At 47.8% G+C, this 25,717-nt stretch overlaps 1 non-coding gene across 1 annotated transcript; it reads right to left on the bottom strand.

Moving 5' to 3' along the window:
* Positions 1–22,607: 22,607 nt before the first annotated feature.
* On the bottom strand, positions 22,608–22,773 carry LOC140459046 (U1 spliceosomal RNA). The gene has a single exon (XR_011953837.1). It is a non-coding gene; the product is annotated as a U1 spliceosomal RNA (small nuclear RNA).
* Between the last annotated feature and the right edge of the window lie 2,944 nt (positions 22,774–25,717).

Raw genomic sequence — 25,717 nt, 5'->3', positions numbered from 1 at the left:
TCCCAACGGCCACTGCGGGAAAACCTCCTCTTGAGGGGGGGGGGATCCTGAAAATGGGAACAGGTAGACCCCAGCATTTCACTTTTGAGACTGGCAACAAGACATCAAAAACCCCAGGGACAAATGCCTGATCCTTGCTTTAACTGTTGAAATGTGGCCAATGGGGAGTAATGTGTCTTTAATGTTATCTCGGAGCTGACGTTGGAAATCAACATGCTTTCATCCTATCAAAAGGAAAATCTACTAATATACACTGACTCTTCATTCTGCTGTTAATATGATCCACGATTTTGGAGCCATGTGGGAACATTGGAGATTTTTAACCCCCAAGGGAGCAATGTTATAGTAATGCTATTTTGTTCAATCAATTTAAAGATTATCTAGATGTTTGGCTCATGTAGATGAAACTGATACTGTTTCTAACGTAATAGGCAAGTATATGCAGCTGCCAAGCAGGCAGCCTTACACCCCAAACTTCTGATCCCATTGGGTCCCAAGCAAAACCCAGTTAGACACAGTATAAGGATGGGTATAACAGACTTGGGTAGGGTTCAAACATCACAGGGGAATGATACTGTCTGTTCAGTGCCAATTCACAATGTCGAGGTTGATTTCTCTACTGCACACTGGTTGTAATCATATGGGTTTAGTGTTTGGATTGTTTTCAATATTGTTTTGAAATTTGGAAGTAATTTGAAATTTTCCATTTCTGAAATAATTACAGGTACTTTATACTACAATATACTACTGACTGAATTATCAAGTTGTTGATTTCATACATCGACCTCAGCCTAAATATTTTTGCTTTGTATATGGACGTTATAAGAATACCAGGTGGTTGATTTGATTTATTTTTGGATTGGGCTGTTGAATCTAAGAGGGAGTGTCTGGCTGAGCTATTATCTTCACTTAGGTATTTTATACTGAACAGTGATGATTTATCATTTTAAGACTGTACCAATATCTATCTTCTACGGTGGGCTCAATATTAAAAAAAAATCAGTGTGGTTTGAAAGCTTTGTGTCATGTTACCATAACTTGGGGACAGCATTGTCCTCCGACCAACTTTTCTGCTCAGAATCATCATCACATTTCTACATTTAATTCTAATTACTGTTAACTAAAGCTGTAGAACAGGCCATTTAATTGGGCACAAGGTTAATGATTTAGTTTTTAAAAAGAGAGAATACAATATATTGCAGAACTAATCTAAATTTTAGACAATATTGATGTCTTTTGTTGGAAAATTTCAAAGAGTAATACATCCCAGCAAAGCTGGATTTATAAAAATAGGTTTGCTTAATTCACCCATGCCTGGGCTTTTCCTTATAAAATAAGAAAACAATGGGTAGGAAGGGAATCTCTAGTGTATAGTTTAAAATGAACAAGCTTTTTGCCAGTATGGTCAATCTATTTACTCCAGTGGCTATTTGAGTTTGATTAATTTGAGAATTATTTATTTCAAAATTGCTCTTAGGGCTGAAGAGCACAAATTATGGCCTCCAATTAGGTGTTTCCGTGATTCTCAAACCAGAAGATGGGTGACACCTACTAGATTAGATGGTGTTTTTTTTTCGCTGCTGCCTATTTTAATCAATTATATGCATATTGTATATACTTATATACAAGGAAGAAATGGTTTATACTTTCTTACAATGGACACTTTGCGATCTCCAACCTTGCAAGGGTGGAGATGATAAAGATCGACTTGACCTGCTGTGTGGACTTGTCATTGCCAGCATTGGTGCACAAGAAGGGACAGTTTACCTGCGCAAACAGAGACTGTGTACCAACTATGCCAGGAAGATGTCTTTGTGTGCCGAAAGACTGAATGTTGCCAAGAATGACTTTTGCGGTGGTCAACTGCATCAAAAAGATTAACAGTTCATTTACAGAACACGTCTAAATGGTCATTACCCTGTAAAGGTGTTGTGTGCCAGTTTGATTACATTTGTACTATGGGCATTCCTGGTAAGCCTTGTCCCCTTTCAGATAGATCACGTAGTAAAAGAGACAAAGGGGGGGATATTTCTTGAAACCCATAATAAAATTTTTGGAGTGGATGAAGTAATTTGTTTTGCCCTTATTTCAGCAAGAGACTCCATTTCCCCTTTTATCCTTTCAAACCCTAACATGGGGGGTATGGAATAGTGCTAAGGTATTTACAGCACGTAATATCTTTTTAGTTATTACCTATCCCCACCTGCTACTTGTTTATTGACTTCCTGCAATAAATATGCAATATCCTGTCCAAATTGCTGCAAGGGAAAGGAATGGGGGTGCTAATTTTTTTTTTGCCTGTGCTATGATTAAATGTATTAGTCACCACTGCTTTTCTGAAGGACCTTGCATCTCACGTGTATGCCTTAACGAAAAATGTATCCCTATTACGAGTGGAATTCAAACTCTATGTGGAGAGGGTAATAACACCCACCTTTATTATGATACCCCGAACGGCACTAATATTTTCCCAATTGTTGGATGGGTAGAACCATTTTAGGATGTGGACCATGTTTCTTATCAGGATCACCTTATTCGATTAGATGATTTTCACCCTCAGCACCCAGGCCCAAATTATATAACCATGGATTATCCACATACCCCAGGAATTTACAAAGATAGGCCTGCATCTTACTGGGAAGGTCCCACTATTATCTGTACTAAACCAGGATTGTTTTTTTCAATTATAATAAAGCATCGAACTACCTTGTCCTAAATGAAGCAAGTACTCCTCGTGCCGTAGCTGTCGGAACACTCCTTCCAACTCCTGTTCCCTGGCCAATTACCTGGCAACGAAATCATAATTCCCCTTTTAAATGTTCAGTTTCTCCTGCCTTCTGTGCAGAATGGAAGAATCCAAAGGCTATATCAAGAAACAAAACTCACTCATTGGCATATGCAGCTCTTAGTGTTCTTTCATTAGGGGGGGTCTTCAGGAATTATTAGTCATCAAAATCGTAATTATTTCATTTACGGACTCACAATTTTGGGAAATGAGATGAGTGCTGACTAAATAGAAATTAGAGACATGCTTTCAAAATTGCGTCTATTTGCCCGACAAAACCGATTACATACTTGCGAAGGAAGATGGAGTTGCTCTATAGTTAAAGAAAAATGCATTATGTATGTGTGTGTGGGGGGGGGGGGGGGGGAGGGGGGTTCACTGATCTTATCGAAAACATTACTGAACATATTGATAATGTTCGCACTTTTGTCAACCAAATGAATGAAGGTGTGGGATGGGGAGATTGGAGTTTTGGCTCATGGTACAACTGGCTAATTAATATGGCTATGTATGGTGCTATTGTTTTAATTGATCTTTTTGTTGGTATTGCTATAGTTAAATATTATTGCTAAAATATTTACTTCTGTTGACAGTATTGGTTCCACCCAGAAAATGCTTCTTCTCCACTTAGATGAAGATGAGGAAACACTGTTGCCTGCCCTTGGTTCCCCTTCGGATGAAGAGGAAGTACAGCCGTCTCTTGCTGCCATCGAGTTGGAATAATTTGATCCATGCATTTATGGTGTGGTCATAGAATGACCAAGGAGGGGAATGAGGAACTAAAATTTGAATTTAGGCAACAGGTATATGTAGATTTTTATTAACCACCAAATGATGTTTCAATTTAAAAAGAAAACTATAAAATGGCTGAGAATAGTGATTGTACCCTGTGAACCTGGACTACTGATTTGCAGAATTAAGCTTCTATTCAAAGTTAAGAGGACAATAGAATTTTCATAAAATGAATACTGACACATTAATTGATCATTTGAACTAACCTTGAACTAATTCATGGCATAGGAAGAGAGCTCTGGGCAGGGGAGATGACCTGGGGTGTGCAGTGAGAGAGGGACTCACTGAAATCCTTGTAGAGGGAGGAAGAGAGCTATCCTTGTAGAGGGAGGAAGACCTCTCTGCCCCCACCCCCACTCCGGCCTATCACCTTCACCTTGACCTCCTTCCACCTATCGCATTTCCAACGCCCCTCCCCCAAGTCCCTCCTCCCTACCTTTTATCTGAGCCTGCTGCACATACTTCCCTCATTCCTGAAGAAGGGCTCATGCCCGAATCGTCGATTCTCCTGCTCCTTGGATGCTGCCTGACCTGCTGCGCTTTTCCAGCAACACATTTTCAGCTGTAATTCATGGCATGACAATTTACGTGAATAAGATTTCTTTTCCGAGGAATACCATTGGATTAACATGTTGTCAATCATGTCACAGTATTACAGTTGGTTGGCTTTTCTTCTAATTAAGAATCCTTTTCCGAGAAATATCAATGGATAAACTTGTTGTAAATCATGTCGCCTTATTGTATTGGTCTTTCTTGTAATTAGGCTGTACTACCTCTTTAAAAACATATAAATAATGGTAATTTTCAAATGTCATTGCACAACTTCACCACAGAACACAGAAGCTTTAACCTCTGTGTTGCTGGATAGAATTGCATCAAGGTACCTTAATTCAATAAAGTAATGACCCTTGCTTTTTGAACAGACCGTATTCATTGACTCTTTTCGCCGATCTCAAACCAAAAGGGGACGTAGATCTTCAACCTCAGAGTACAATGGGATCTTGATCAGTAGGCCAATGGGCTGAGGAGTGGCAAATGCAGTTTAATTTAGGTAAATGTTTGGTGCTGCATTTTGGAGAAACAAATCAGAGCAGGACTTAATAGACTTAATGGTAAGGTCCTAGGGAATGTTGCTGAACAAAGTGACCTTGGAGTGTAGGTTCATTGTTCCTTCAAAGTAAAATCACAGGTCGTTACACTAGTGAAGAAAGCGTTTGGTACGCTTTCCTTTATTGGTCAGTGCACTGAGTACACGATTTGGGATGTCATGTTGCAGCTGTACAGGACATTGGTTCGGCCACTTTTGGAATATTGCGGGCACTTCCGGTCGTCTTCCTGTCCGAAGGATGTTGTGAAACTTGAAAGGGTTCAGAAAAAACTTACAAGGATGTTGCCAGGGTTGGAGGGTCTGAGCTACAGGGAGAGGATCAATAGACTGGGGCTGTTTTCTCTGGAGCATTGGAGGCTGAGGGGTGACCTCACAGAGGTTTATAAAATCATGAGTGGCATGGATAGCATAAATAGACAAAGTCTTTTTCATAGGGTGGGGGGAGTCCAGACCTAGAGGGCATAGATTTATGGTGAGAGGGGTAAGCTATATAAGGAACCTAAGGGGCAACTTTTCCATACAGAGAGTGGTACGTACATGGAATGAGCTGCCAGAGGAAATGGTGGAGGCTGGTACAATGACAACATTTAAAAGGCATCTGGAAGGGTATATGAATAGGAAGGATTTGGAGGGATAAGGACCAAGTGGTGGCAAATGGGACCAGATGAGGTTGGGATATCTGGTCAGCATGGACGAGTTTGAGCGAAGGGTCTGTTTCCGTGCTGCACACCTCTGTGACTCTGACTCTTGAAAACCTGCTCTGTCGACAAATTTCAGGCATTTGCAGGAATTGCTGTTTCTCTCAGCCTCACACTTATTATTGCAACCTGTCATTTTACCTCCGATTTGGACAGCTCATACCTAGAGGCGGTAGCAATGAAACTAATTACAGTTGTGCAACATTTGATACAAGTGACAGCACTTCAGAGCTCCCAATGGGAGAAAGAATGCCTGAAATGTGAGCAGGAGGTGAACACAGGCAGAGCTCTCTCTTTACTGAATAATCTATTTCGAAACAACTTCCATATTTCGGCATTTGAATGCGAGTCACTGTTTCTGTGTAACTGCAGGAACAGGAATGGGTCATTTAACCCTTTGATCCTGCTCCATCTCTCTGCACATTCATGGCCATTGAAATAGTTTCAAATCCCTCCAGGATGAGGTTGGGGAAATAATAGTGGGGAACATTGAGAATGTAGGACATTGTAGCACAAGAACAGGCCCTTCAGCCCACCGTGTCTGTGCTGACCATGATGCCATTCTAAACTAATCCCCTCTGCCTGCACATGGTCCGTATCCCTCTATTCCCTGCCTGTTCACGTGTCTCTCTAAATGCCCCTTAAACACTGTGACTGTATCTCCTTCTCCCATCTCCCCTGGCAATGCGTTCCAGACATCTTCCACCCTTTGTGGAATAAAACGTTCCTCACACATCTGCTTTAAACTTTCCCCCTCCCACCTTCACCCTGGTATTTGAAATTGGAGTTGAATAACTGAATGACTGGATGACTAATGCTGAATGACGAAAGAGATTGTGGCATTGGTAAAGAAAAAGAAGGAACCATTTGTCAGGCTTGGACAGGAAGATCGAGTGAATCCTTAGAAGAGTATAAAGGCAGTAGGAGTACACTTAAGAGGGAAATCAGGAGGGCAAAAAGGGGACACGAGATAGAGTTAAGGAGAATCCAAAGGGCTTTTACAAATACATTAAGGACAAAAGGGTAACTAAGGGGACAATAGGGCCCCTCAAAGATCAGCAAGGCAACATTTGTAAGGAGATGGTGGAGATACAAAATAAGCATTTTGCATCAGTGTTTACTGTGGAAAAGGACATGGAAGACATAGAATTCAGGGAAATAGATGGTGACATCTTGAAAAATGACCATATTAAAGAATAGGAAATGCTGACTGTCGTGAAATGCATAAAAGTGGATAAATCCCCAGAACCTGATCACGCGTACCCTAGAACTCTGTGGGAAGCTAGAGAAGTAATTGCTGGGCCTCTTGCTGAGATATCTGTATCATCAATAGTCACAGGTGAGGTGTCGAAAAACTGGAGGTTCGCTAACATGGTGCCGTTGTTTGAGAAGAGAGGTAAGGACAAGCCCAGGGAGGTATAGACCAATGAGCCTGACTTCGGTGGTGGGCAAGTTGTTGTAGGGAGTCGTGAGGGACAGGATGTGCTTGTATTTGAAAAGTCAAGGACAGATTAGGGATAGTCAACACGGCTTTGTGTGTGGGAAATTATATCTCACAAACTTGATTGACTTTTTGAAGAAGTAACAAAGAAAATTGATGAGGGCAGAGCAGTAGATGTGATCTATATGGACTTCAGTAAAGCGTTCGACAAGGTTCCCCATGGAGACTGGTTAGCAAGGTTAGATCTCATGGAATACAGAGAGAATGAGCCATTTGGATACAGAACTGGCTCAAAGGTAGAAGACAGAAGTTGGTAGTGGAGGGTTGTTTTTCAGACTGGAGGCCTGGTGATCATTGGAGTGCGACAAGGATCGGTGCTGGATCCACTATTCTTCGTCATTTATGTAAATGATTTGGATGAAAGCTGCAGAGGTATAGTTAGTAAGTTTGCAGATGTCACAAAAATTGGACAGCGAAGAAGGTTACCTCAGATTACAACGGGATGTTGATCAGATGAGCCAATGGGCTGAGGAGTGGCAGATGGAGTTTAATTTAGATAAATGTAAGGTGCTGCATTTTGGGAAAGCAAAGCTTAACAGGACTTATACACTTAATGGTAAGGTCTGAGGGAGTGGTGCTGAACAAAGAGACCGTGGAGTTCAGGTTCATAGCTCCTTGAAAGTGGAGTCGCAGGTAGACAGGATAGTGAAGGCGTTTGGTATGCCTTCCTTTATTGGTCAGAGTATTGAGTACAGGAGTTGGGAGGTCATGTTATGTCTGTACAGGACATTCGTTAGGCCACTGTTGGAATATTGCATGCAATTCTGGTTTCCTTCCTATTGGAAAGATGTTGTGAAACTTGAAAGGGTTCAGAAACGATTGACAAAGATGGTGCCAGTGTCGGAGGATTTTAGCTATAGGGAAAGGTTGAATAGGCTGGGCCTGTTTTCCCTGGAGCATCGGAAGCTGAGGGGTGACCTTATAGAGGTTTATAAAGTCATGAGGGGCATGGATAGGATAAGTAGACAAGGTCTTTTCCCTGGGGTGGGAGACTCCAGAACTAGAGGGCATAGGTTTAGGTGAGACGGGAAAGATATAAAAGAGACTTAAGGGGCAACGTTTTTCACACAGAGGGTGGTACGTGTGTGGAATGAGCTGCCAGAGGAAGTGGTGCAGGCTGGTACAATAAAAGGCATCTGGACGGATATATGAATAGGAAGGGTTTGGAGGGATATGGGTTGGGAGTTGGCAGGTGGGACTAGATTGGGTTGGGATATCTGGTCGGCATGGACGGGTTGGACCAAAAGGTCTGTTTCCACAGGGATGGCTTCACCTGGGACCTGGGGTTCATGTCACAATACAGGTGACCTGACTGCACTACACATTGGGTGGAACTGAGAAAGAAGAAAGGGATGGTCACCTTATTGGGATTGTATTATAGACCCCCCCCCCCCCCCTAATAGACAGAGGGAAATTGAGAAACTAACTTGTAAGGAGATCTCAGCTATCTGTAAGAATAATAGGGTGGTTATGGTAGGGGATTTTAACTTTCCAAACATCGACTGGGACTGCCATAGTGTTAAAAGGTTTAGATGGAGAGGAATTTCTTAAGTGCGTACAAAACAATTTTCTGATTCAGTACGTGGATGTACCTACTAGGGAAGGTGCAAAACTTGACCTACTCTTCGGAAATAAGGCAGGGCAGGTGACTGAGGTGTCAGTGTGGGATCACTTTGGAGCCAGCGACCATAATTCTATTTGTTTTAAAATAGTGATGGAAAAGGAAAGACCAAATCTAAAAGATTAAGTTCTAAATTGAACAAAGGCCAATTTTAATGGTATTAGGCAAGAACTTTCGAAAGCTGATTGGAGGCAGATGTTCGCAGGTAAAGGGACGGCTGGAAAATGGGAAGTCTTCAGAAATGAGGTAACAAGAATCCAGAGAAAGTACATTCCTGTCAGGGTGAAAGGGAAGGCTGGTAGGTATAGGGAATGCTGAATGATTAAGAAATTGAGGGTTTTGTTAAGAAAAAGAAGGAAGCATATGTCAGGTATAGACAGGATAGATCGAGTGAATACTGAGAAGAGTATAAAGGAAGTAGGAGTATACTTAAGAGGAAAATCAGGAGGGCAAAATGGGGACATGAGGTAGCTTTGGAAAATAGAATTAAGGAGAATCCAAAGGGTTTTTACAAATATATTAAGGACAAAAGGGTAACTCGGGAGAGAATAGGGCCCCTCAGAGATCAGCAAGGTGGCCTTTGTGTGGAGCCACAGAAAATGGGGGAGATACTAAATGAATATTTTGCATCAGTATTTACTGTGGAAAAGGATATGGAAGATATAGACTGTAGGGAAATACATGGTTACATCTTGCAAAATGTCCAGATTACAGAGTAGGAAGTGCTGGATGTCTTGAAACAGTTAAAGGTGGATAAATCCCCAGGACCTGATCAGGTGTACCCAAGAACTCTGTGGGAAGCTAGAGAAGTGATTGCTGGGCCTCTTGCTGAGAAATTTGTATCATCGATAGTCACAGGTGAGGTGCTGGAAGACTGGAGGTTGGCAAACATGGTGCCACTGTTTAAGAAGGGTGGTAAAGACAAGCCAGGGAACTATAGACCGGTGAGCCTGACCTCAGTGGTGAGCAAGTTGTTGGAGGGAATCCTGAGGGACAGGATGTACATGTATTTGGAAAGGCAAGGACTGATTCAGGATAGTCAACATGGTTTATGTGTGGGAAATCATGTCTCACAAACTTGATTGAGTTTTTTGAAGAAGTAACAAAGAAAATTGATGAGGGCAGAGCAGTAGATATGATCTATATGGACTTCAGTAAAGCGTTCAACAAGGTTCCCCATGGGAGGCTGGTTAGCAAGGTTAGATCTCATGGAATACAGAGAGAACTAGCCATTTGGATACAGAACTGGCTCAAAGGTAGAAGACAGAGGGTGGTGGTGGAGGGTTGTTTTTCAGATTGGAGACCTGGTGATCATTGGAGTGCCACAAGGATCGGTGCTGGACCCTCTACTTTTTGTCATTTACATAAATGATTTGGATGTGAGCATAAGGGGTACAGTTAGTAAGTTTGCAGATAACACCAAAATTGGAGGTGTAGTGGACAGCGAAAAGGGTTACCTCAGACTACAACAGGATATGGAGCAGATGGGCCAATGGGCTGAGAAGTGGCAGAAAGAGTTTAATTCAGATAAATGCAAGGTGCTGCATTTTGGGAAACCAAATTTTAGCAGGACTTTTACACTTAATGGTGAGGTCTTAGGGAGTGTTGCTGAACAAAGAGACCGAGGATTGCAGGTTCATAGCTCCTTGAAAGTGGAATTGCAGGTTGATAGGATAGTGAAGAAGGCGTTTGGTATGCTTTTCTTTCTTGGTCAGTGTATTAAGTACAGGAGTTGGGAGGTCATGTTGTGGCTGTACAGGACATTGGTGAGGCCACTGTTGGAATATTACGTGAATTCTGGTCTCCTTCCTATCGGAAAGATGTTGTGAAACTTGAAAGGGTTCAGAAAAGATTGACAAGGATGTTGCCAGGGTTGGAGGATTTGAGCTATAGGGATAGGCTGAACAGGCTGGAATGTTTTCCCTGGAGCATCGGAGGCTGAGGTGTGACCTGACAGAGGTTCACAAAATTATGAGGGGCATGGATCGGATAAATAGGCAAAGTCTTTTCCCTGGGATCGGGGAGCCCAGAACTAGAGGGCATAGGTTTAGGGTGAGAGGGGAAAGATATAAAAAACCTACAGGGCAACTTTTTCACGCAGAGGGTGGTGTGTGTATGGAATGAGCTACCAGAGGATGCGGTGGAGGCTGGTACAATTGCAATATTTAAGAGACACGTTGTGGTTCTGTCCGCCGAGCTGGGAATTTGTGTTGCAGACGTTTCGTCCCCTGTCTAGGTGACATCCTCAGTGCTTGGGAGCCACGTGTGAAGCACTTCTGTGATGTTTCCTCTGGCATTTATAGTGATTTGTATCTGCCACTTCCGGTTGTCAGTTCCAGCTGTCTGCTGCAGTGGCCGGTATTTTGGGTCCAGGTCGATGTGCTTATTGATTGAATCTGTGGATGAGTGCCATGCCTCTATGAATTCCCTGGCTGTTCTCTGTTTGGCTTGTCCTATAATAGTAGTCTTGTCCCAGTCGAACTCATATTGCTTGTGATCTATGTGTGTGGCTACTAAGGATAGCTGGTCGTGTCGTTTCGTGGCGAGTTGGTGTTCATGGATGCGGATCGTTAGCTGTCTTCCTGTTTGTCCTATGTGGTGTTTTGTGCAGTCCTTGCATGGGATTTTGTACACTACATTGGTTTTGCTCATGCTGGGTATCGGGTCCTTCGTCCTGGTGAGTTGTTGTCTGAGAGTGGCTGTCGGTTTGTGTGCTGTTATGAGTCCTAGTGGTCGCAGTAGTCTGGCTGTCAGTTCTGACATGTTTTTGATGTATGGTAGTGTGGCTAGTCCTTTGGGTTGTGGCATGTCTTCATTCCGTTGTCTTTCCCTTAGGCATCTGTTGATGAAATTGCCGGGGTATCCGTTTTTGGCGAATACGTTGTAGCGGTGTTCTTCTTCCTCTTTTTGCAGTTCTTATGTACTGCAGTGTTTTGTGGCCCTTTTGAACAGTGTCTTGATGCAACTTCGTTTGTGTGTGTTGGGGTGGTTGCTTTCGTAGTTTAGGACAGCAGACAAAGGCAGAATGACGGTCATCCTGGACAAAGCAGAGTACATCCAAAAAGCGCAACAACTACTTGCAGATACCAACACCTACCAGAAGAGGGAGTTTGACCCCACACCACAGCTCACCAACAGGATAAACAACACACTGAGGAACCTAGAAAAAAAACAGATAGATAACCAGGTTTGACCGACAGAGAATGAAACCTGAAAGCAACAACACCCCCAGATTCTATGGACTACCCAAAGTGCACAAACCAGACATCCCACTCAGACCCAAAGTATCACTACCAGGGACACCATCACACAAACTGGCTAAAGGGCCACAGCAGAATCTGAAACACCTGATCAGCGGATCCAGACACTTCTGCAGTCAACACAGGAATTCTTGGACATCATCAGAAATATACACATAGATAAGGAAGAAACTATGGTCTCATTCGATATAACGGCACTGTTCACCTCTATTGACACAACCCTAGCCAGAGAGACAATTGCCAACCTGCTGGACATACAGAACAGACAATAGGACGGGGAACCTATCAACAAAGACGGCATACTCAAACTACTGGACCTGTGCCTCACAACACACTTCACATTCAACAACAAAATATATGAACAAATACTTTAATGATCTGTACAGTTGGACATGCCATATATATGTAAACATTCCATTTGTTTACATACCGAAAACAGAGTAATCATTCCTATTTACAGGTCTGTACGATTACATTTTTAGCTGAGGTGTCAGCAGAGCCCAAATGACTGTGCGGGCCCCCTGTTCTTCTTCAGGCAGGCAGATGTGACATGGTGGTCTTTCCCCACCGCGCCTTGGCGGCAGCTGCCCCAAGCTTCAGTGTGTCCCTCAACACGTAGTCCTGGACCTTGGAATGTGCCAGTCTGCAACACTCAGTCAGGGTCAACTCCTTCAGCTGGAAGATCAACAGGTTTCGGACCACGCAGAGAGTGTCCTTCACCGAGTTGATGATCCTCCAAGCACAGTTGATGTTCGTCTCAGTGTGCGTCCATCTCCGAACCATTCTCAGTGAGGGGTTCGTGGACTCCACCCCTGCAATCTCTTTCAAATTGCAACGTCTGTCAGTCTGCTCCTTGGGGAGGGCTCTGTGTCATTGAGATGTTAATTCCCAGCACAGGAACCTTGTTGGATCTTGTTGCCCACTGAAATGTTAATTCTCGGGCAGCAAAGGGTTCCCATTCCTCGGTTATTCACCTCTTTTAGTCTGAAGCCTTGTTAGTTGTGTCAGTGCAGTTTGAAAATATTCAACATTGGTCCCACACTAGCGTCTAAGAGCCTGACTGTCGTTCCCCTGACACACAGTGGGCTGGGAAGAGAGGGGCATATTTGCTGAGGATCTGTCCAGATTTTCCGACTGTATGTGTGTTTCCCAGAACCAAACTCTCTGTTTCTGTCTCAATCTGTCTGTCTCTCTGTCTGTCTGTGTCCCTCGTTGTCTCTCTCTCCTCCACTGTCACACTCTCTCTCTCGCTGTCTCTCTCTCTCCGCTGTCTCTCTCTTTCCCCCTCTTTCTCTCTCCCTCTCACTGTCTCTCTCTCCCTCCCTGTCATTCTCTCTCTCTGTCTGTGTGTCTCTCTCCGCTGTCTCTCTCTCTCTCTCCCCCTCTTTCTCTCTCCCTCACTGTCTTTCTCTCCCTCACTGTCACTCTCTCTCCCTCGCTGTCTCTCTCTCTCTCTCTCCGCTGTCTCTCTCTCTCCCCCCTCTTTCTCTCTCCCTCTCGCTGTCTCGCTCTCCCTCGCTGTCACTCTGTCACTGTCTCTCTCTCTTCGCTGTCTCCCTCTCTCTCTCTCTCTCCCTCTTTCTCTCTCCTTCTCGCTTTCTCTCTCTCCCTCGCTGTCTCTCTCTCTCTCTCTTTCTCTCTACCTCTTGCTTTCTCTCTCTCCCTCGCTTATTGCCCCCTCCTACCCTCACCTATGTACCTTTACACCCCTCACCAGCCCTCCCCATATCATATTCCCCCTTCCCCTGGTTTTTCTGACACCCCCACCCTGAAATGTGTGAAATTAGCATCTCACAATCCTTTCCCTTCCCCCCCACTCCCCAAATTGCTCCCCTCTTCCAAACTCACATTCTTACCCCTCCTGATCAGGGCTCCCAGAGTTGGGGGGGGGGGCAGGAGGATCAAAAATGGGGGTGTGGGAACACAGTTGTAACCCCCCCCTCCCTGGTTTTCTGCCCCCTTTACCCAAGTTGTGCCCCTGCACTAATTATAGAACCCCCTCCCCATTTGTCACCCCCTGCATTTTTGCCTCTTCCCCTCCCTCCATGTCCTCTATACCCCCTTCCCCTCCCCACCCCCGCTGAGCCCCCAACCCCTGGGCTTTGGGTAAATGAGTCTAAGTGGGCTGACTGGCCTGTGAGTGCAACCCCCAATACCATTGGCGCACAGCAAGATCCCAGTCCCCTGCCAATTGTGCCCAGAACTGAGGGCAGAGTCAAAAATGCTAGGGGGGGGGGGGGGTGGGGGGGGGGAAACGGGTGAGCAGAATATCATTTCACTCATTTTCTCCCCCAAGTCTTTTTTTTCTGCCTTCCCGAGGTTTTGGAACCTGAATCAACTCAGCAACTTCCACCCCTCCACCCAATACAGACCCCATCCCCGTTTTCCTGCCCCTGCATTTCTGCCTGTCCCTAGACTTTTCGCCCCTCCCCCAACCCAACTCTTGCACTTTCCCCCAAACATTTTGTCCCCCCCTCAAACCCTTGACCCAGTCTAATTGCCCCTCCCTCAAACTGCCCCGGTAACAACACTCCCCTTCCACCCCTACTGTCTATAAAAACCCCCTCTGGGTCTTCATCATGTACAATTCCCCCTCCCCCTCTCCCCCCTCACTTAGTCCTAGCCCCTGGGCTGAAGGGGGTGGGGTCAGAGGGAGGATGTGCACTGACTGACTGGCATTTTGACTGTGTCTCTTCATGCACAGCAAGATCCCAGGCTTCCCCCAGCCACCCTGCTCAGTGAGAAAGGAGCTTTATCTCCCCCACCCCCACCCACCATTTGGACAACAATGGGAGATGCAGAGAACAGCAAGATCCCATGGTGTGAACAGCATGTATAGCACCAAGTGGTACTGAGTCCAAATTTAACTCAAGGGGCAGGAACAGCGAGTCAGGGGGAGGGAGGGACGGACAGATAGGGAGGTAGAGGGAGAGAAAGCAAGTGAGGTGAGGGACAGAGAACAGAGGGAGGGGCACAGACAGAGAGAGCGAGCCAAGGACAGAGAAAGATCCCAGGGAGACAGAGAGAGAGACAGAGGACAGAGTTGCTGGGAGAGAGAGATTGAGAGGGAGAAGCACAGTGTGAAACTAGGGAAAGAGAGAGAGAGAGAGAGAGAGAAACACCGACGCAGAGCCAGCAGGGACAGAGAAGGATCCCATGGAATGAAACTCCCGGTAGAGAAACAGAGGGAAGACAAGAGAGAGTGTAAAACCCAGGGAGAGAACAGGACAGAGAGAGAGAGAACAAAAACCCAGGGGAAAGACATAAGGACAGAGGATGAGAGAGAGAAAAGGGCAGACACAGGGAGGGAGGGAGAGAAAGTAAAGTCAGGGAGAGAAAGAGGGAGAGAAATCCCAAGGAGAGACAGACAGCCAAAGAGAGACAGAGACGGAGAAGAAACCAGGGAGAGAGAGAAATCAAGGGAGAGAATGAGGAAAGAGCAGCCACATAAAGAGAGAGACACAACAGACAGCTAATGAGAGATAGGGAGGGGGTGATGGTATTAAACAGAATGATCCTCAGGCAGGAACAGCAAGATCCCACAGGGCTCACAGGGAGAGGTGGGGGTGGGGGGAGGTGGGGAGTGAACAATTCAACAGTTCCTGGGAACGAGGGAGGGTCCAGAGAGCTGTGGGAAGGGAATGTACAGGGAAATGTGAACAGGGTGGAGTTGAGAAGGATGGGGATTAAAGGAATAATATGAGATAGAGAGAGAGAATTGGGAACACAGAGGTAGAGATGGGAGCTGGATTGAGAGAGGGAGGCTGTAACATCTGCGGGATCAGACTGTGCAGCAGCTCCCTCTCCATCTTTTTGCCCCTTTGCCCAGCCCAGAACTCGGCCCAGAGATGTCCTGAACTCCGCAATTCCTTTCCCTGATGTGTGTGTGTGTGTGTGTGTGTGTGTGTGTCTGTGGGTGTGTGTGTGTGTGGATGGGTGTGTGTGTAAATGAACGACAAGGAGGCGGGACAGTTTCTGATTATTCTCTCTTTCTCTCCCTCTCTTGCTGTCTCACTCCCTCTCTCTCTCTCTCTCTCTCTGGCTCTGGTCTGACGATTCCTCGGGGCAGAAATGATTTGATTCCCTCTGTCTCTGCACCGTCCCGAGTTTCAGCTCCTGGATCTAATCCCCCCCTCAGGGTGGGGTGGCGGGGAAACAGACTGAGAGGGAACTAAGAATCGACTTGAAACAAAAAACAGCAGTGACACCAAAAGCACAGCAAGATCCCACTGCTCTCTGCCTTCCACAGTCTCCCACTTTACCCTGATTTGGAGATGCTGGTGTTGGACTGGGGTGTACAAAGTTAAAAAAAACACACAACACCAGGTTATAGTCCAACAGGTTTATTTGGAAGCACTAGCTTTCGGAGCGCTGCTCCTTCATCAGGTGATTGTGGAGTACACAATTGTAAAACACAGAATTTATAGCAAATGTTTACAGTGTGATGTGACTCACATTACACATTGAAAAATACCTCGATTGTTTAAGTCTCTCATCTGTTAGAATTTTTTTTTAAATTTCAAAAATATACTTTATTCATAAAATACTTTAATGGTCTGGACCGTTGGACATGTCATACATATGTAAACATTCCATTTGTTTGCATACCGAAAACAGAGTAATCATTCCTATTTACAGGTCTGTACGATTACATTTTTAGCTGAGGTGTCAGCAGAGCCCAAATGACTGCGTGGGCCCCCTGTTCTTCTTTAGGCAGGCAGATGTTACACAGTGGTCTTTCCCCACCGCGCCTTGGCGGCAGCTGCCCCAAGCTTCAGTGTGTCCCTCAACGCGTAGTCCTGGACCTTGGAATGTGCCAGTCTGCAACACTCAGTCAGGGTCAACTCCTTCAGCTGGAAGATCAACAGGTTTCGGACCACACAGAGAGCGTCCTTCACCGAGTTGATGATCCTCAAGGCACAGTTGATGTTCGTCTCGGTGTGCGTCCTGGGGAACAGGCCGTAGAGCACACAGTCCCACGTCACAGGCGCTGCTCAGGACGAACTGCAACAAACCCCACTGCATTCCTCTCCAGACTTTTTCTGTGTAGGCACATTCCAGAAGGAGGTGTGTGACAGTCTCGTCCCCCCCGCAGCCACTTCGAGGGCAGCGTGCGGTGCGGCAGAGAGTCTGGGCATGCATGAAGGATCTCACAGGCAGAGCCCTTCTCACCACCAGCCAAGCCACGTCTTGGTGCTTGTTGGAAAGTTCTGGCGATGAGGCATTCTGCCAAATGGCTTTGACAGTCTGCTCAGGGAACCGCTCAACAGGATCCGCCCTCTCCTTTTCCCGAAGGGTCTCAAGGACACTACGTGCTGACCACTTCCTGATGGACTTGTGGTCAAAGGTGTTTTTCCTCATAAATTTCTCCACGAAGGACAGGTGATACAGAACGGTCCAACTACTCGGAGCGTTCCGCGGCAGCGAGGCCAGGCCCATCCTTCGCAACACCGGGGACAGGTAGAACCTCAGTACGTAGTGACACTTGGTGTTTGCGTACCGGGGATCCACGCACAGCTTGATGCAGCCACACACAAAGGTGGCCATCAGGGTGAGGGTGACATTGGGCGTGTTTTTTCCCCCATTGCACCGGTCTTTGTACATAGAGTCTCTTCGGACCCGGTCCATCTTTGATCTCCAAATGAATTGGAAGATGGCCCGGGTGACTGCGGCGGCACAGGTCCTGGGGATAGGCCAGACCTGTGCCACATATAGCAATACTGAGAGTACCTCACACCTGATGACCAGGTTTTGTCCCGCGATGGAGAGTGACCGTTGACCCCATCTGCCTAGTTTCTGTCTCATCTTTCTGATCCGCTCTGCCCAGGTATTGGCGCACGCCCCAGCCCCCCCGAACCAAATACCCAGCACCTTCAGGTGGTCCGTCCTGACGGTGATGGGGATAGAGGATTGGTCGGCCCAGTTCCCGAAGAGCATGGCCTCGCTCTTGCCTCGGTTTACCTTGGCCCCCAAGGCGCGTTCGAACTGGTCACAGATGCACACGAGTCTGTGCACGGACAGCGGATCCGAGCAGAAAACAGCGACATCATCCATGTACAGGGAGGCCTTAACCTGTAGGCCCCCGCTGCCAGGAATAGTCACCCCTCTCAGGCTCGCATCCTTCCTGATGGATTCGGCAAATGGCTCTATGCAACACACAAACAAGGCGGGTGAGAGGGGGCATCCCTGCCTGACTCCAGATCTTACAGGGAAGCTATCTGATTCCCACCCATTGATTGAGACTGCACTGACAATGTTGGTGTAGAGCAGTCTGATCCAATTTCCGATTCCCTCCCCAAAGCCCATTTTGGAGAGGACATCCCTCATATATGTATGCGATATCCTGTCAAAGGCTTTCTCCTGGTCCAGGCTGATGAGGCAGGTGTCCACCCCCCTGTCCTGCACGTAGGCGATCGTATCCCTGAGGAGTGCGAGACTCTCAGAGATCTTCCTGCCCGGTACAGCACAGGTTTGGTCCGGGTGGATCACCGATCCCAGAGCAGACCTGACCCGGTTGGCGATAACCTTTGACAAGATTTTGTAGTCTGCATTTAACAGTGAGATCGGCCTCCAATTTCTAATTTCCTCCCTCTCCCCCTTCCGCTTGTAGATGAGGGTGATGATGCCTTTCCTCATGGATTCACTCATGGTACCTGCCCGAAGCATACTGACATACACCTCCAGCAGGTCCTGGCCGATCAAGTCCCAAAGAGCGGAATAAACCTCGACCGGTAAGCCGTCGCTTCCGGGAGTTTTATTCTTTTCGAAGGACTCGAGGGCCTTGGTCAGTTCATCCAGAGATAGCGGCTGGTCCAGCCTCTCTGTGTTCCGTCGTCTAAGACCTCCGTGATAGAGGACAGGAACGACTGGGAGGCCGCGCTGTCAGTTGGCTTCGAGTCATACAGACTGGCGTAGAAGGATTTGCTGATCCTCATGACGTCAGCCTGAGATGACGTTACCGAGCCATCTTCTTTCTTCAGGCTGCTGAGCACAGAGCTCTCTTTGTGCACCTTCTGGAAGAAGAAACGTGAGCACGTCTCGTCCTGCTCCACCAAGCGGACCCTGGACCGGAAGATTATCCTGGAGGTCTCCGAGGCAAAGAGCGAGGCTTGCTGGCCCTTCACCTCCTTGAGGTCCTCCGTGACATCGACCCCCATCGTCTGCAGCAGGAGCAGGTTCTGCATACTTTCCTGGAGCTGGGACAGTTTTCCCCGCCTCTCTCTCGCCTCCTGGACACCTTTGAGGATGAAGAACCTCTTGATGTTCCCTTTTACCGTTTCCCACCAGTCCGCTGGAGACTCAAAGAGGGGCTTCACGGTTCTCCAACCTGCGTAATCCCTCTTGAGCTCTTCGATGTTTCCCGGGGTCAACAGCTTAGTGTTCAGTTTCCACGTTCCCTTGCCCCCCCGCTGTTCGTCCTGTAGGTGACAGTCGGCCAGCAGGAGGCAGTGGTCAGAGAAGAACACCGGCTTGACGTCAGTGGATCTGACCGAGAGCGTTCGGGACACAAACAGGTAATCTATCCTTGAGCGGATAGACCCGTCTGCCCGTGACCAGGTGTATCTACGCTGCGCTCCGTCTGCAGGGGCGCTGAAGACGTCGTGCAGCTTGGCGTCTTTGACCGTTTCCATCAGGGCCCTGGACGTTGCGTCTGGTTTACTGTCCCCCCCACCGGATCGTCCATCTGCATCAATGATGCAGTTGAAGTCTCCGGCCAGAATGACCGGCCTGGACGTAGCCAGCAGCAGTGGAAGCTGTTGCAGGACGGCCAACCGTTCACTCTTACCCACTGGGGCGTACACGTTGATTAGTCTCACGGGAGCGTTTCTGTATTTAACATCCGCGACGAGGAGGCGCCCGCCCACCACCTCCTTAACCTCGGAGATGGTGAAGTTGCCTCCCCGCAACAGGATACCCAGGCCGGAGGCGCGGCTATCGTTGCCCCCCGACCACACTGACGGCCCATGGGCCCACAAGCTCGACCATCTCCTGTAACTGCTGAGGTGCGGTATCCCACACTCCTGCAGAAACAGGACATCGGCTTTGACGTTGGCCAGGAAGGCCAGCGTTGAAACACATCGCGTAGCCGCTTTAATGCTACGCACATTTATGCTGGCAATTTTAAACCCCATTTTAACAGTTTGCGGGGTTACCAGTGTCCATTTTCTTCTGGTCTTGCTCCAGTGGGGTAGCTGCGTGCATCCCCGTGGTGACGGCAAACTGCTGGACCTTCCCAGGGCTGAGGTAGTTGTCCGGCTCCACGCTGGAGTCATTTCCCCGCTCTGGTGTCATCGTGTCGGACCCAGGGTCCTCATCGCCCCGTTCTCCATCTGACAGCAGGGCTGTCACTGGGACGCTGCTCCCAGTTCCCTGGAGCTGTGGGCCGGTGGGTACCCCTTGGTTCTCACCGGGTAGGGGGAGGCCTTCACCCATCCCCTCAGAGGGATCGTCTTTTCCTTCTTGGGCAGTGTTGCCCTCCTTTCTCCCCACGGCGCTCTGCCTCTTCCTCCGGAGGCGACCCTTCTTGCGCCCGTCCTCACCCTCGGAGGAGCTGCCTGCATCCTCCTCTTGGAGGTGTCTCTTCCCCCTTCGCTTGGTGGCTTTGGGGCCCTCGAGAGGTTTCCTTTTCCTGTTTTTAACGATAATCCACTGCTGTGCCTCCTTTGATCCCTCCTCTTCCATTTCCTCCGTCTGTCTTGCAGGAGCTTGGGTCGGCTGCTGCATCTCCCCGCTGTCTGCCGCCTGCTCCTCTACAACCTTCCCTTCCTTCTGGGTGCCTCCAGGCACCGTTCCTTTGCTGATTCGCGGTACCTCGTTGGACTTTGTCGGTCCGCGGCTCGTGTTGCCACCTCCGGCCATCTGTGCGTAGGTGGCGGCTCCTCGTCTTGGGCAGGCCTTGTACATGTGGCCCGCCTCCCCGCACAGGTTGCAGCTCTTTTCTTCCTGACAGTCCTTTGTCAAGTGACCCTCCTGTTTGCAGTTCCTGCAGATGGTCACTTTGCAATCCACCGCCACGTGTCCCGACTTCCCGCAGATTCGGCACACTTTTGGCTGCCCTGCATATGTCAGGTAGCCTCTGCTCCCTCCGATTGCGAAGCTCGAGAGTGGGTGGAGGATGTTCCCACTGTCATCGGCCCTCAGAGTTACCTTGACCTGCCTCTTACTGGTCCAGATCCCAAAGGGGTCGATCACATCGGTGGCTTCTCCCTCGACTTGGACGTACCTTCCCAGGAAGGTTAAGACATCAGCCGCTGGAACGTAGGGGTTGTACATATGGATTCTAACAACCCAGTTCCTCTGTGCAGGAAGCACACACAATGGCGTCGCCGACAAGATGGAGAACAGCGGCTCCCCTTCCTTCTCCTTGAAGACCTTCAGGAGCTGTTCGCACTGCTTCACGCTTCTGAAGGTCACATCGAAGTAGCCTGCCCCAGGGAAATCCTGCAGGCAGTACACTTTTTTTTTATTTCAAAAATATACTTTATTCATAAATGATTTGATGGTCTGTACATTGGATCATGCCATACATATGTCCATATTTACAAACACAGATTCGACTTTATTCTTGTCCTTTACAATCCTGTGCATTTTTTTCAATCTTGTATATATACATATATTTGGCTGAGGCATCAGCAGGGCCCAAAAAAACGTCTGTATGGGCCCCCTGTTCTTCTTTCGGCAGGCCGATCTTACACGGTGGTCTTTCCCCACCGCGCCTTGGCGGCAGCTGCCCCAAGCTTCAGCGCGTCCCTCAACACGTAGTCTTGGACCTTGGAATGTGCCAGTCTGCAACACTCGGTCGGGGTCAACTCCTTCAGCTGGAAGATCAACAGGTTTCGGACCGCCCAGAGAGCGTCCTTCACCGAGTTGATGACCCTCCAGGCGCAGTTAATGTTCGTCTCGGTGTGAGTCCCGGGGAACAGGCCGTAGAGCACGGAGTCCCGCGTCACGGCGCTGCTCGGGACGAACCTCGACAAGCACCACTGCATTCCTCTCCAGACTTCCTCTGCATAGGCACATTCCAGAAGGAGGTGTGTGACAGTCTCGTCCCCCCCGCAGCCACTTCGAGGGCAGCGTGCGGTGCGGCAGAGAGTCCGGGCGTGCATAAAGGATCTCACAGGCAGAGCCCTTCTCACCACCAGCCAAGCCACGTCTTGGTGCTTGTTGGAAAGTTCTGGCGATGAGGCATTCTGCCAAATGGCTTTGACAGTCTGCTCAGGGAACCGCTCGACAGGATCCGCCCTCTCCTTTTCCCGAAGGGTCTCAAGGACGCTACGTGCTGACCACTTCCTGATGGACTTGTGGTCAAAGGTGTTTTTCCTCATAAATTTCTCCACGAAGGACAGGTGATACGGAACGGTCCAACTACTCGGAGCGTTCCGCGGCAGCGAGGCCAGGCCCATCCTTCGCAACACCGGGGACAGGTAGAACCTCAGTACGTAGTGACACTTGGTGTTTGCGTACCGGGGATCCACGCACAGCTTGATGCAGCCACACACAAAGGTGGCCATCAGGGTGAGGGTGGCATTGGGCGTGTTTTTTCCCCCATTGCACCGGTCTTTGTACATTGAGTCTCATCGGACCCGGTCCATCTTTGATCTCCAAATGAATTGGAAGATGGCCCGGGTGACTGCGGCGGCACAGGTCCTGGGGATAGGCCAGACCTGTGCCACATATAGCAATACTGAGAGGACCTCACACCTGATGACCAGGTTTTTTCCCGCCTTTATTCTTGATGAAGGGCTTTTGCCCTAAACGTTGATTTCGCTGCTCGTTGGATGCTGCCTGAACTGCTGAGCTCTTCCAGCACCACTAATCCAGTATTTGATTTTTTTTTTTTTTCAGGGGAGAGCGCGAACGCAGTCCCCCACTACCACAAATTTTGCAGTCGAGTATCCCGCATTTGGGGACATCGCAGGCGTCAGCACACCCGAAGTGCAATGGGATAGCCTCGTCCTGGGAGAACCTTTTTTTTTTATTTCAAAATATACTTTATTCATGTAAATAAATCTTTGTTACTTGTACAATTTTCCATGTCATTCATAGTTATATACATTGCATTTCTTAACATTACAAAGGACAAATTGAATTAATCAAATTCACAGTTATCCTATTAACAGTTACATTTATTAACTATCCAGTCTCTTGGTATTTGGCTGTGGCTTCAGCGGAACCCACCTACTGAGTGGGTGCCCTGCAGATGAAACTTCTTTAGCCCCCAGCTTATGGGGTTACCATTGTCCATATGACTGTCCTGTCTCTGGGGTGGCTGTCTACATCCCCAAGGTAAGCACGAACTGCTGGACCTTCGCTGGGCTGAGGTAGCTATCCAGCTCCTCACTTGGGTCATTTACCCGCTCTGGTGTCATTGAGCCAGGGCAAGGGTCCTCACTATCCAGTTCTGTGTCTGACAGTGGGACTGTCAGAGGATCGCAGCTCTCGGTTGCCTGTAGTTGTGGGGCAGTGGGTACCTCCTGGTTCTCACTGGGTGGAGGGTGGACTTCGGGGGGTCCGTTGTTTCCTAGTTGAGAGGAAATGCCCTCCTCTTTACCGACAGCGCTCTGTCTCTTCTTCTGGTGGTGATGACCGTCTGATGAACAAGAGAATCGAACAGGATTCCTGAAGAAGGGCTGATGCCCGAAACGTCGATTCTCCTGTTCCTTGGATGCTGCCTGACCTGCTGCACTTAATGATAGGGCCCTGCAAGTGTTGCTGAAAGAGAGACCTCGGGGTACAAGTTCATAGTTCATTGAAGGTGGAGTCGCAGGTAGACAGAGTGGTGAAGAAGGCGTTAGGTACGCTTGTCTTGAAAGGTCAGTGCACTGAGTATAGGAGTTGTGATGTCATACTCTGACAGTACAGGACATTGCTTTGGCCATTTTTGTAATACTGCACATTAATCTAATGTCCCTGCTTTCAGAGAGATGTCACTACACTTGAAATGATGCAGAAAATACTCACAAGGATGTTGCCAGGGTTGGGGGCTTTGAGCTACAGGGAGAGGCTAAATGGGCTGGGGCTGCTTTCTTTGGAGCATCGGAGGCTGAGGGGTGACATTAAAGTTTATAAAATCATGTGGGACATGAACAGGGTGAAGAGCCAAGATCTTTTTCCCAGGTTAGGGGAGTCCAAAACTAGATGGCAAAGCTTTAAGGTGAGTGGGGAAAGATTTGAAAGGGACTCAAGGGGCAGCTTTATCATGTGTGTGTGAGCTGCCAGAGGGGGTGTTGGAGGCTGGTGCAATTGCAGCATTTAAAAGGGTGGGTCGCTGAATAGGAAGGGTTTAGAGAGATATGGTCCAAATGCTGGGAAATGGGAATACATTAAATTAGGACATCTAGTTGGGATGGAAGAGTTGCAGCAAAGGATCTGTTTCCGTGACTGTATGAATGGTGGTATGGTTCCAAGTCAGTGTGTTGAGTGTCTTGCAGTTGAGCTTATAGCTTATGGTATGCGAATTCTTTTGCTTCCCCTCACTGTCTTGGTTATGGGTTGGAAGGTTTTTCCTCAGGACTCTTGCTTTGGTACTGCATTGCATCTTGTCCCTGTGCTGTTGCAGGCATGTTAGATGGGTCCATGACCATTGCAATATCCTGTGCCTTCCGACATTCCTTGGTGTCACATGAACTGAATCAAATTGGCTAATGGCTGATGTTCATGGTGCTGGGAATCTCATGGGGGAGACCGAGATGGATCACCCACTTGGGACTTCTAGCTGAAGGTGTTGCAGATGCTTCAGCCTTATCTTTTGGACCTGATGGGTTGGGATCCTCCAGTCAGTGAGGTTGGAGGTTAATGATGTCGTCCAATTAATGATTTAATTGCCCACCACCAGTCACAATGGAATGTGGAACGACTGTGTAGGATTACTTATTCCTGCCTATTGCAAGTTGATCTCCTACCATTGAGCAATCCTGTGTTGTGACATGAGTAAATTAACTCCTTGTTTGGGAATGTTTGGTGTTGTTCCATTGTAGCCCTCCTACACTGCTCATTTGACCAGATTTGATAACGCCAACACGGTCAGTTCTTCTATCACGCGATGGTTGCATTAGGCATCCTGCCAAGGAATGGTGATTCGGAATTGATAAGAGTTTGATACATCATCACTATACATGTGTAATGTTTGTATGAATATCGAATTCTCTCCACAGTTTCAAGATCAGATCATCAAAACTTGAAAAAACACAGTAAGCATTGCAGAAACTCAGCAGGTCTGGCAGCATGTGTGGAGAGAGAAACACCATTAACACTGAATCTAATGTGACTCATCTTCACAACATCAAACACTGACCAATTTGACAAACCTTTGAAGTTTAGAAGGGATTTGGTGCTCCACAGTGTCACTACCGTCTGAAGGGAGCTGTGGCGTGGGGAAGGGCTTCACCAAGAATCCCGTGGGATCTGTCTTGACAACATCTCCTACCTGAGGCATTGTGGGAATTGTTTCTTCATGTGATTTATCTGTTACATGTGTTTGCCTTGGGTGTCTTAAAATGCATAAAAGTGGGTAAACCCCCACGACCTGATCAGGTGGGCTCGAGAACTCTGTGGGAAGGCAAGGAATTGAACCCAGGTCCCTGGTGCTGTGAACCATCAATGCCAACCACTGAGCCACCGTGCCACCATTTGGATGTCGTTGTGATTGCACCAGATGGGGTACGGAGGAGATTCCCCAGGATGTTGGCTGGCATGGAGCAGTTCAGTGATGAAGTTTGGGTTGTTTTCTTTGGAGCAGGGAGGATCGAGGAGGGACCTGATAGAGGTGTATTAGAGTGTGATGGGCATGGACAGCTTGGATATGAAGCAACAGTTCCCCATAATCACAGGGTCAATAACAGGGGGGGCCTCATTTTAATGAGAAATGCAGGAGGGTGAGAGGGGATTTGAGGGGCACTATCACCCAGAGGGTGGTGGGAATCTGGAATGTACTACCTGAGAGGGTAGTTGAT

This window comes from Chiloscyllium punctatum, chromosome 34, assembly GCF_047496795.1.
Source record: "Chiloscyllium punctatum isolate Juve2018m chromosome 34, sChiPun1.3, whole genome shotgun sequence".
In the NCBI taxonomy this organism is placed as follows: domain Eukaryota; kingdom Metazoa; phylum Chordata; class Chondrichthyes; order Orectolobiformes; family Hemiscylliidae; genus Chiloscyllium; species Chiloscyllium punctatum.
This window is presented reverse-complemented; position numbering and strand designations above follow the sequence as displayed.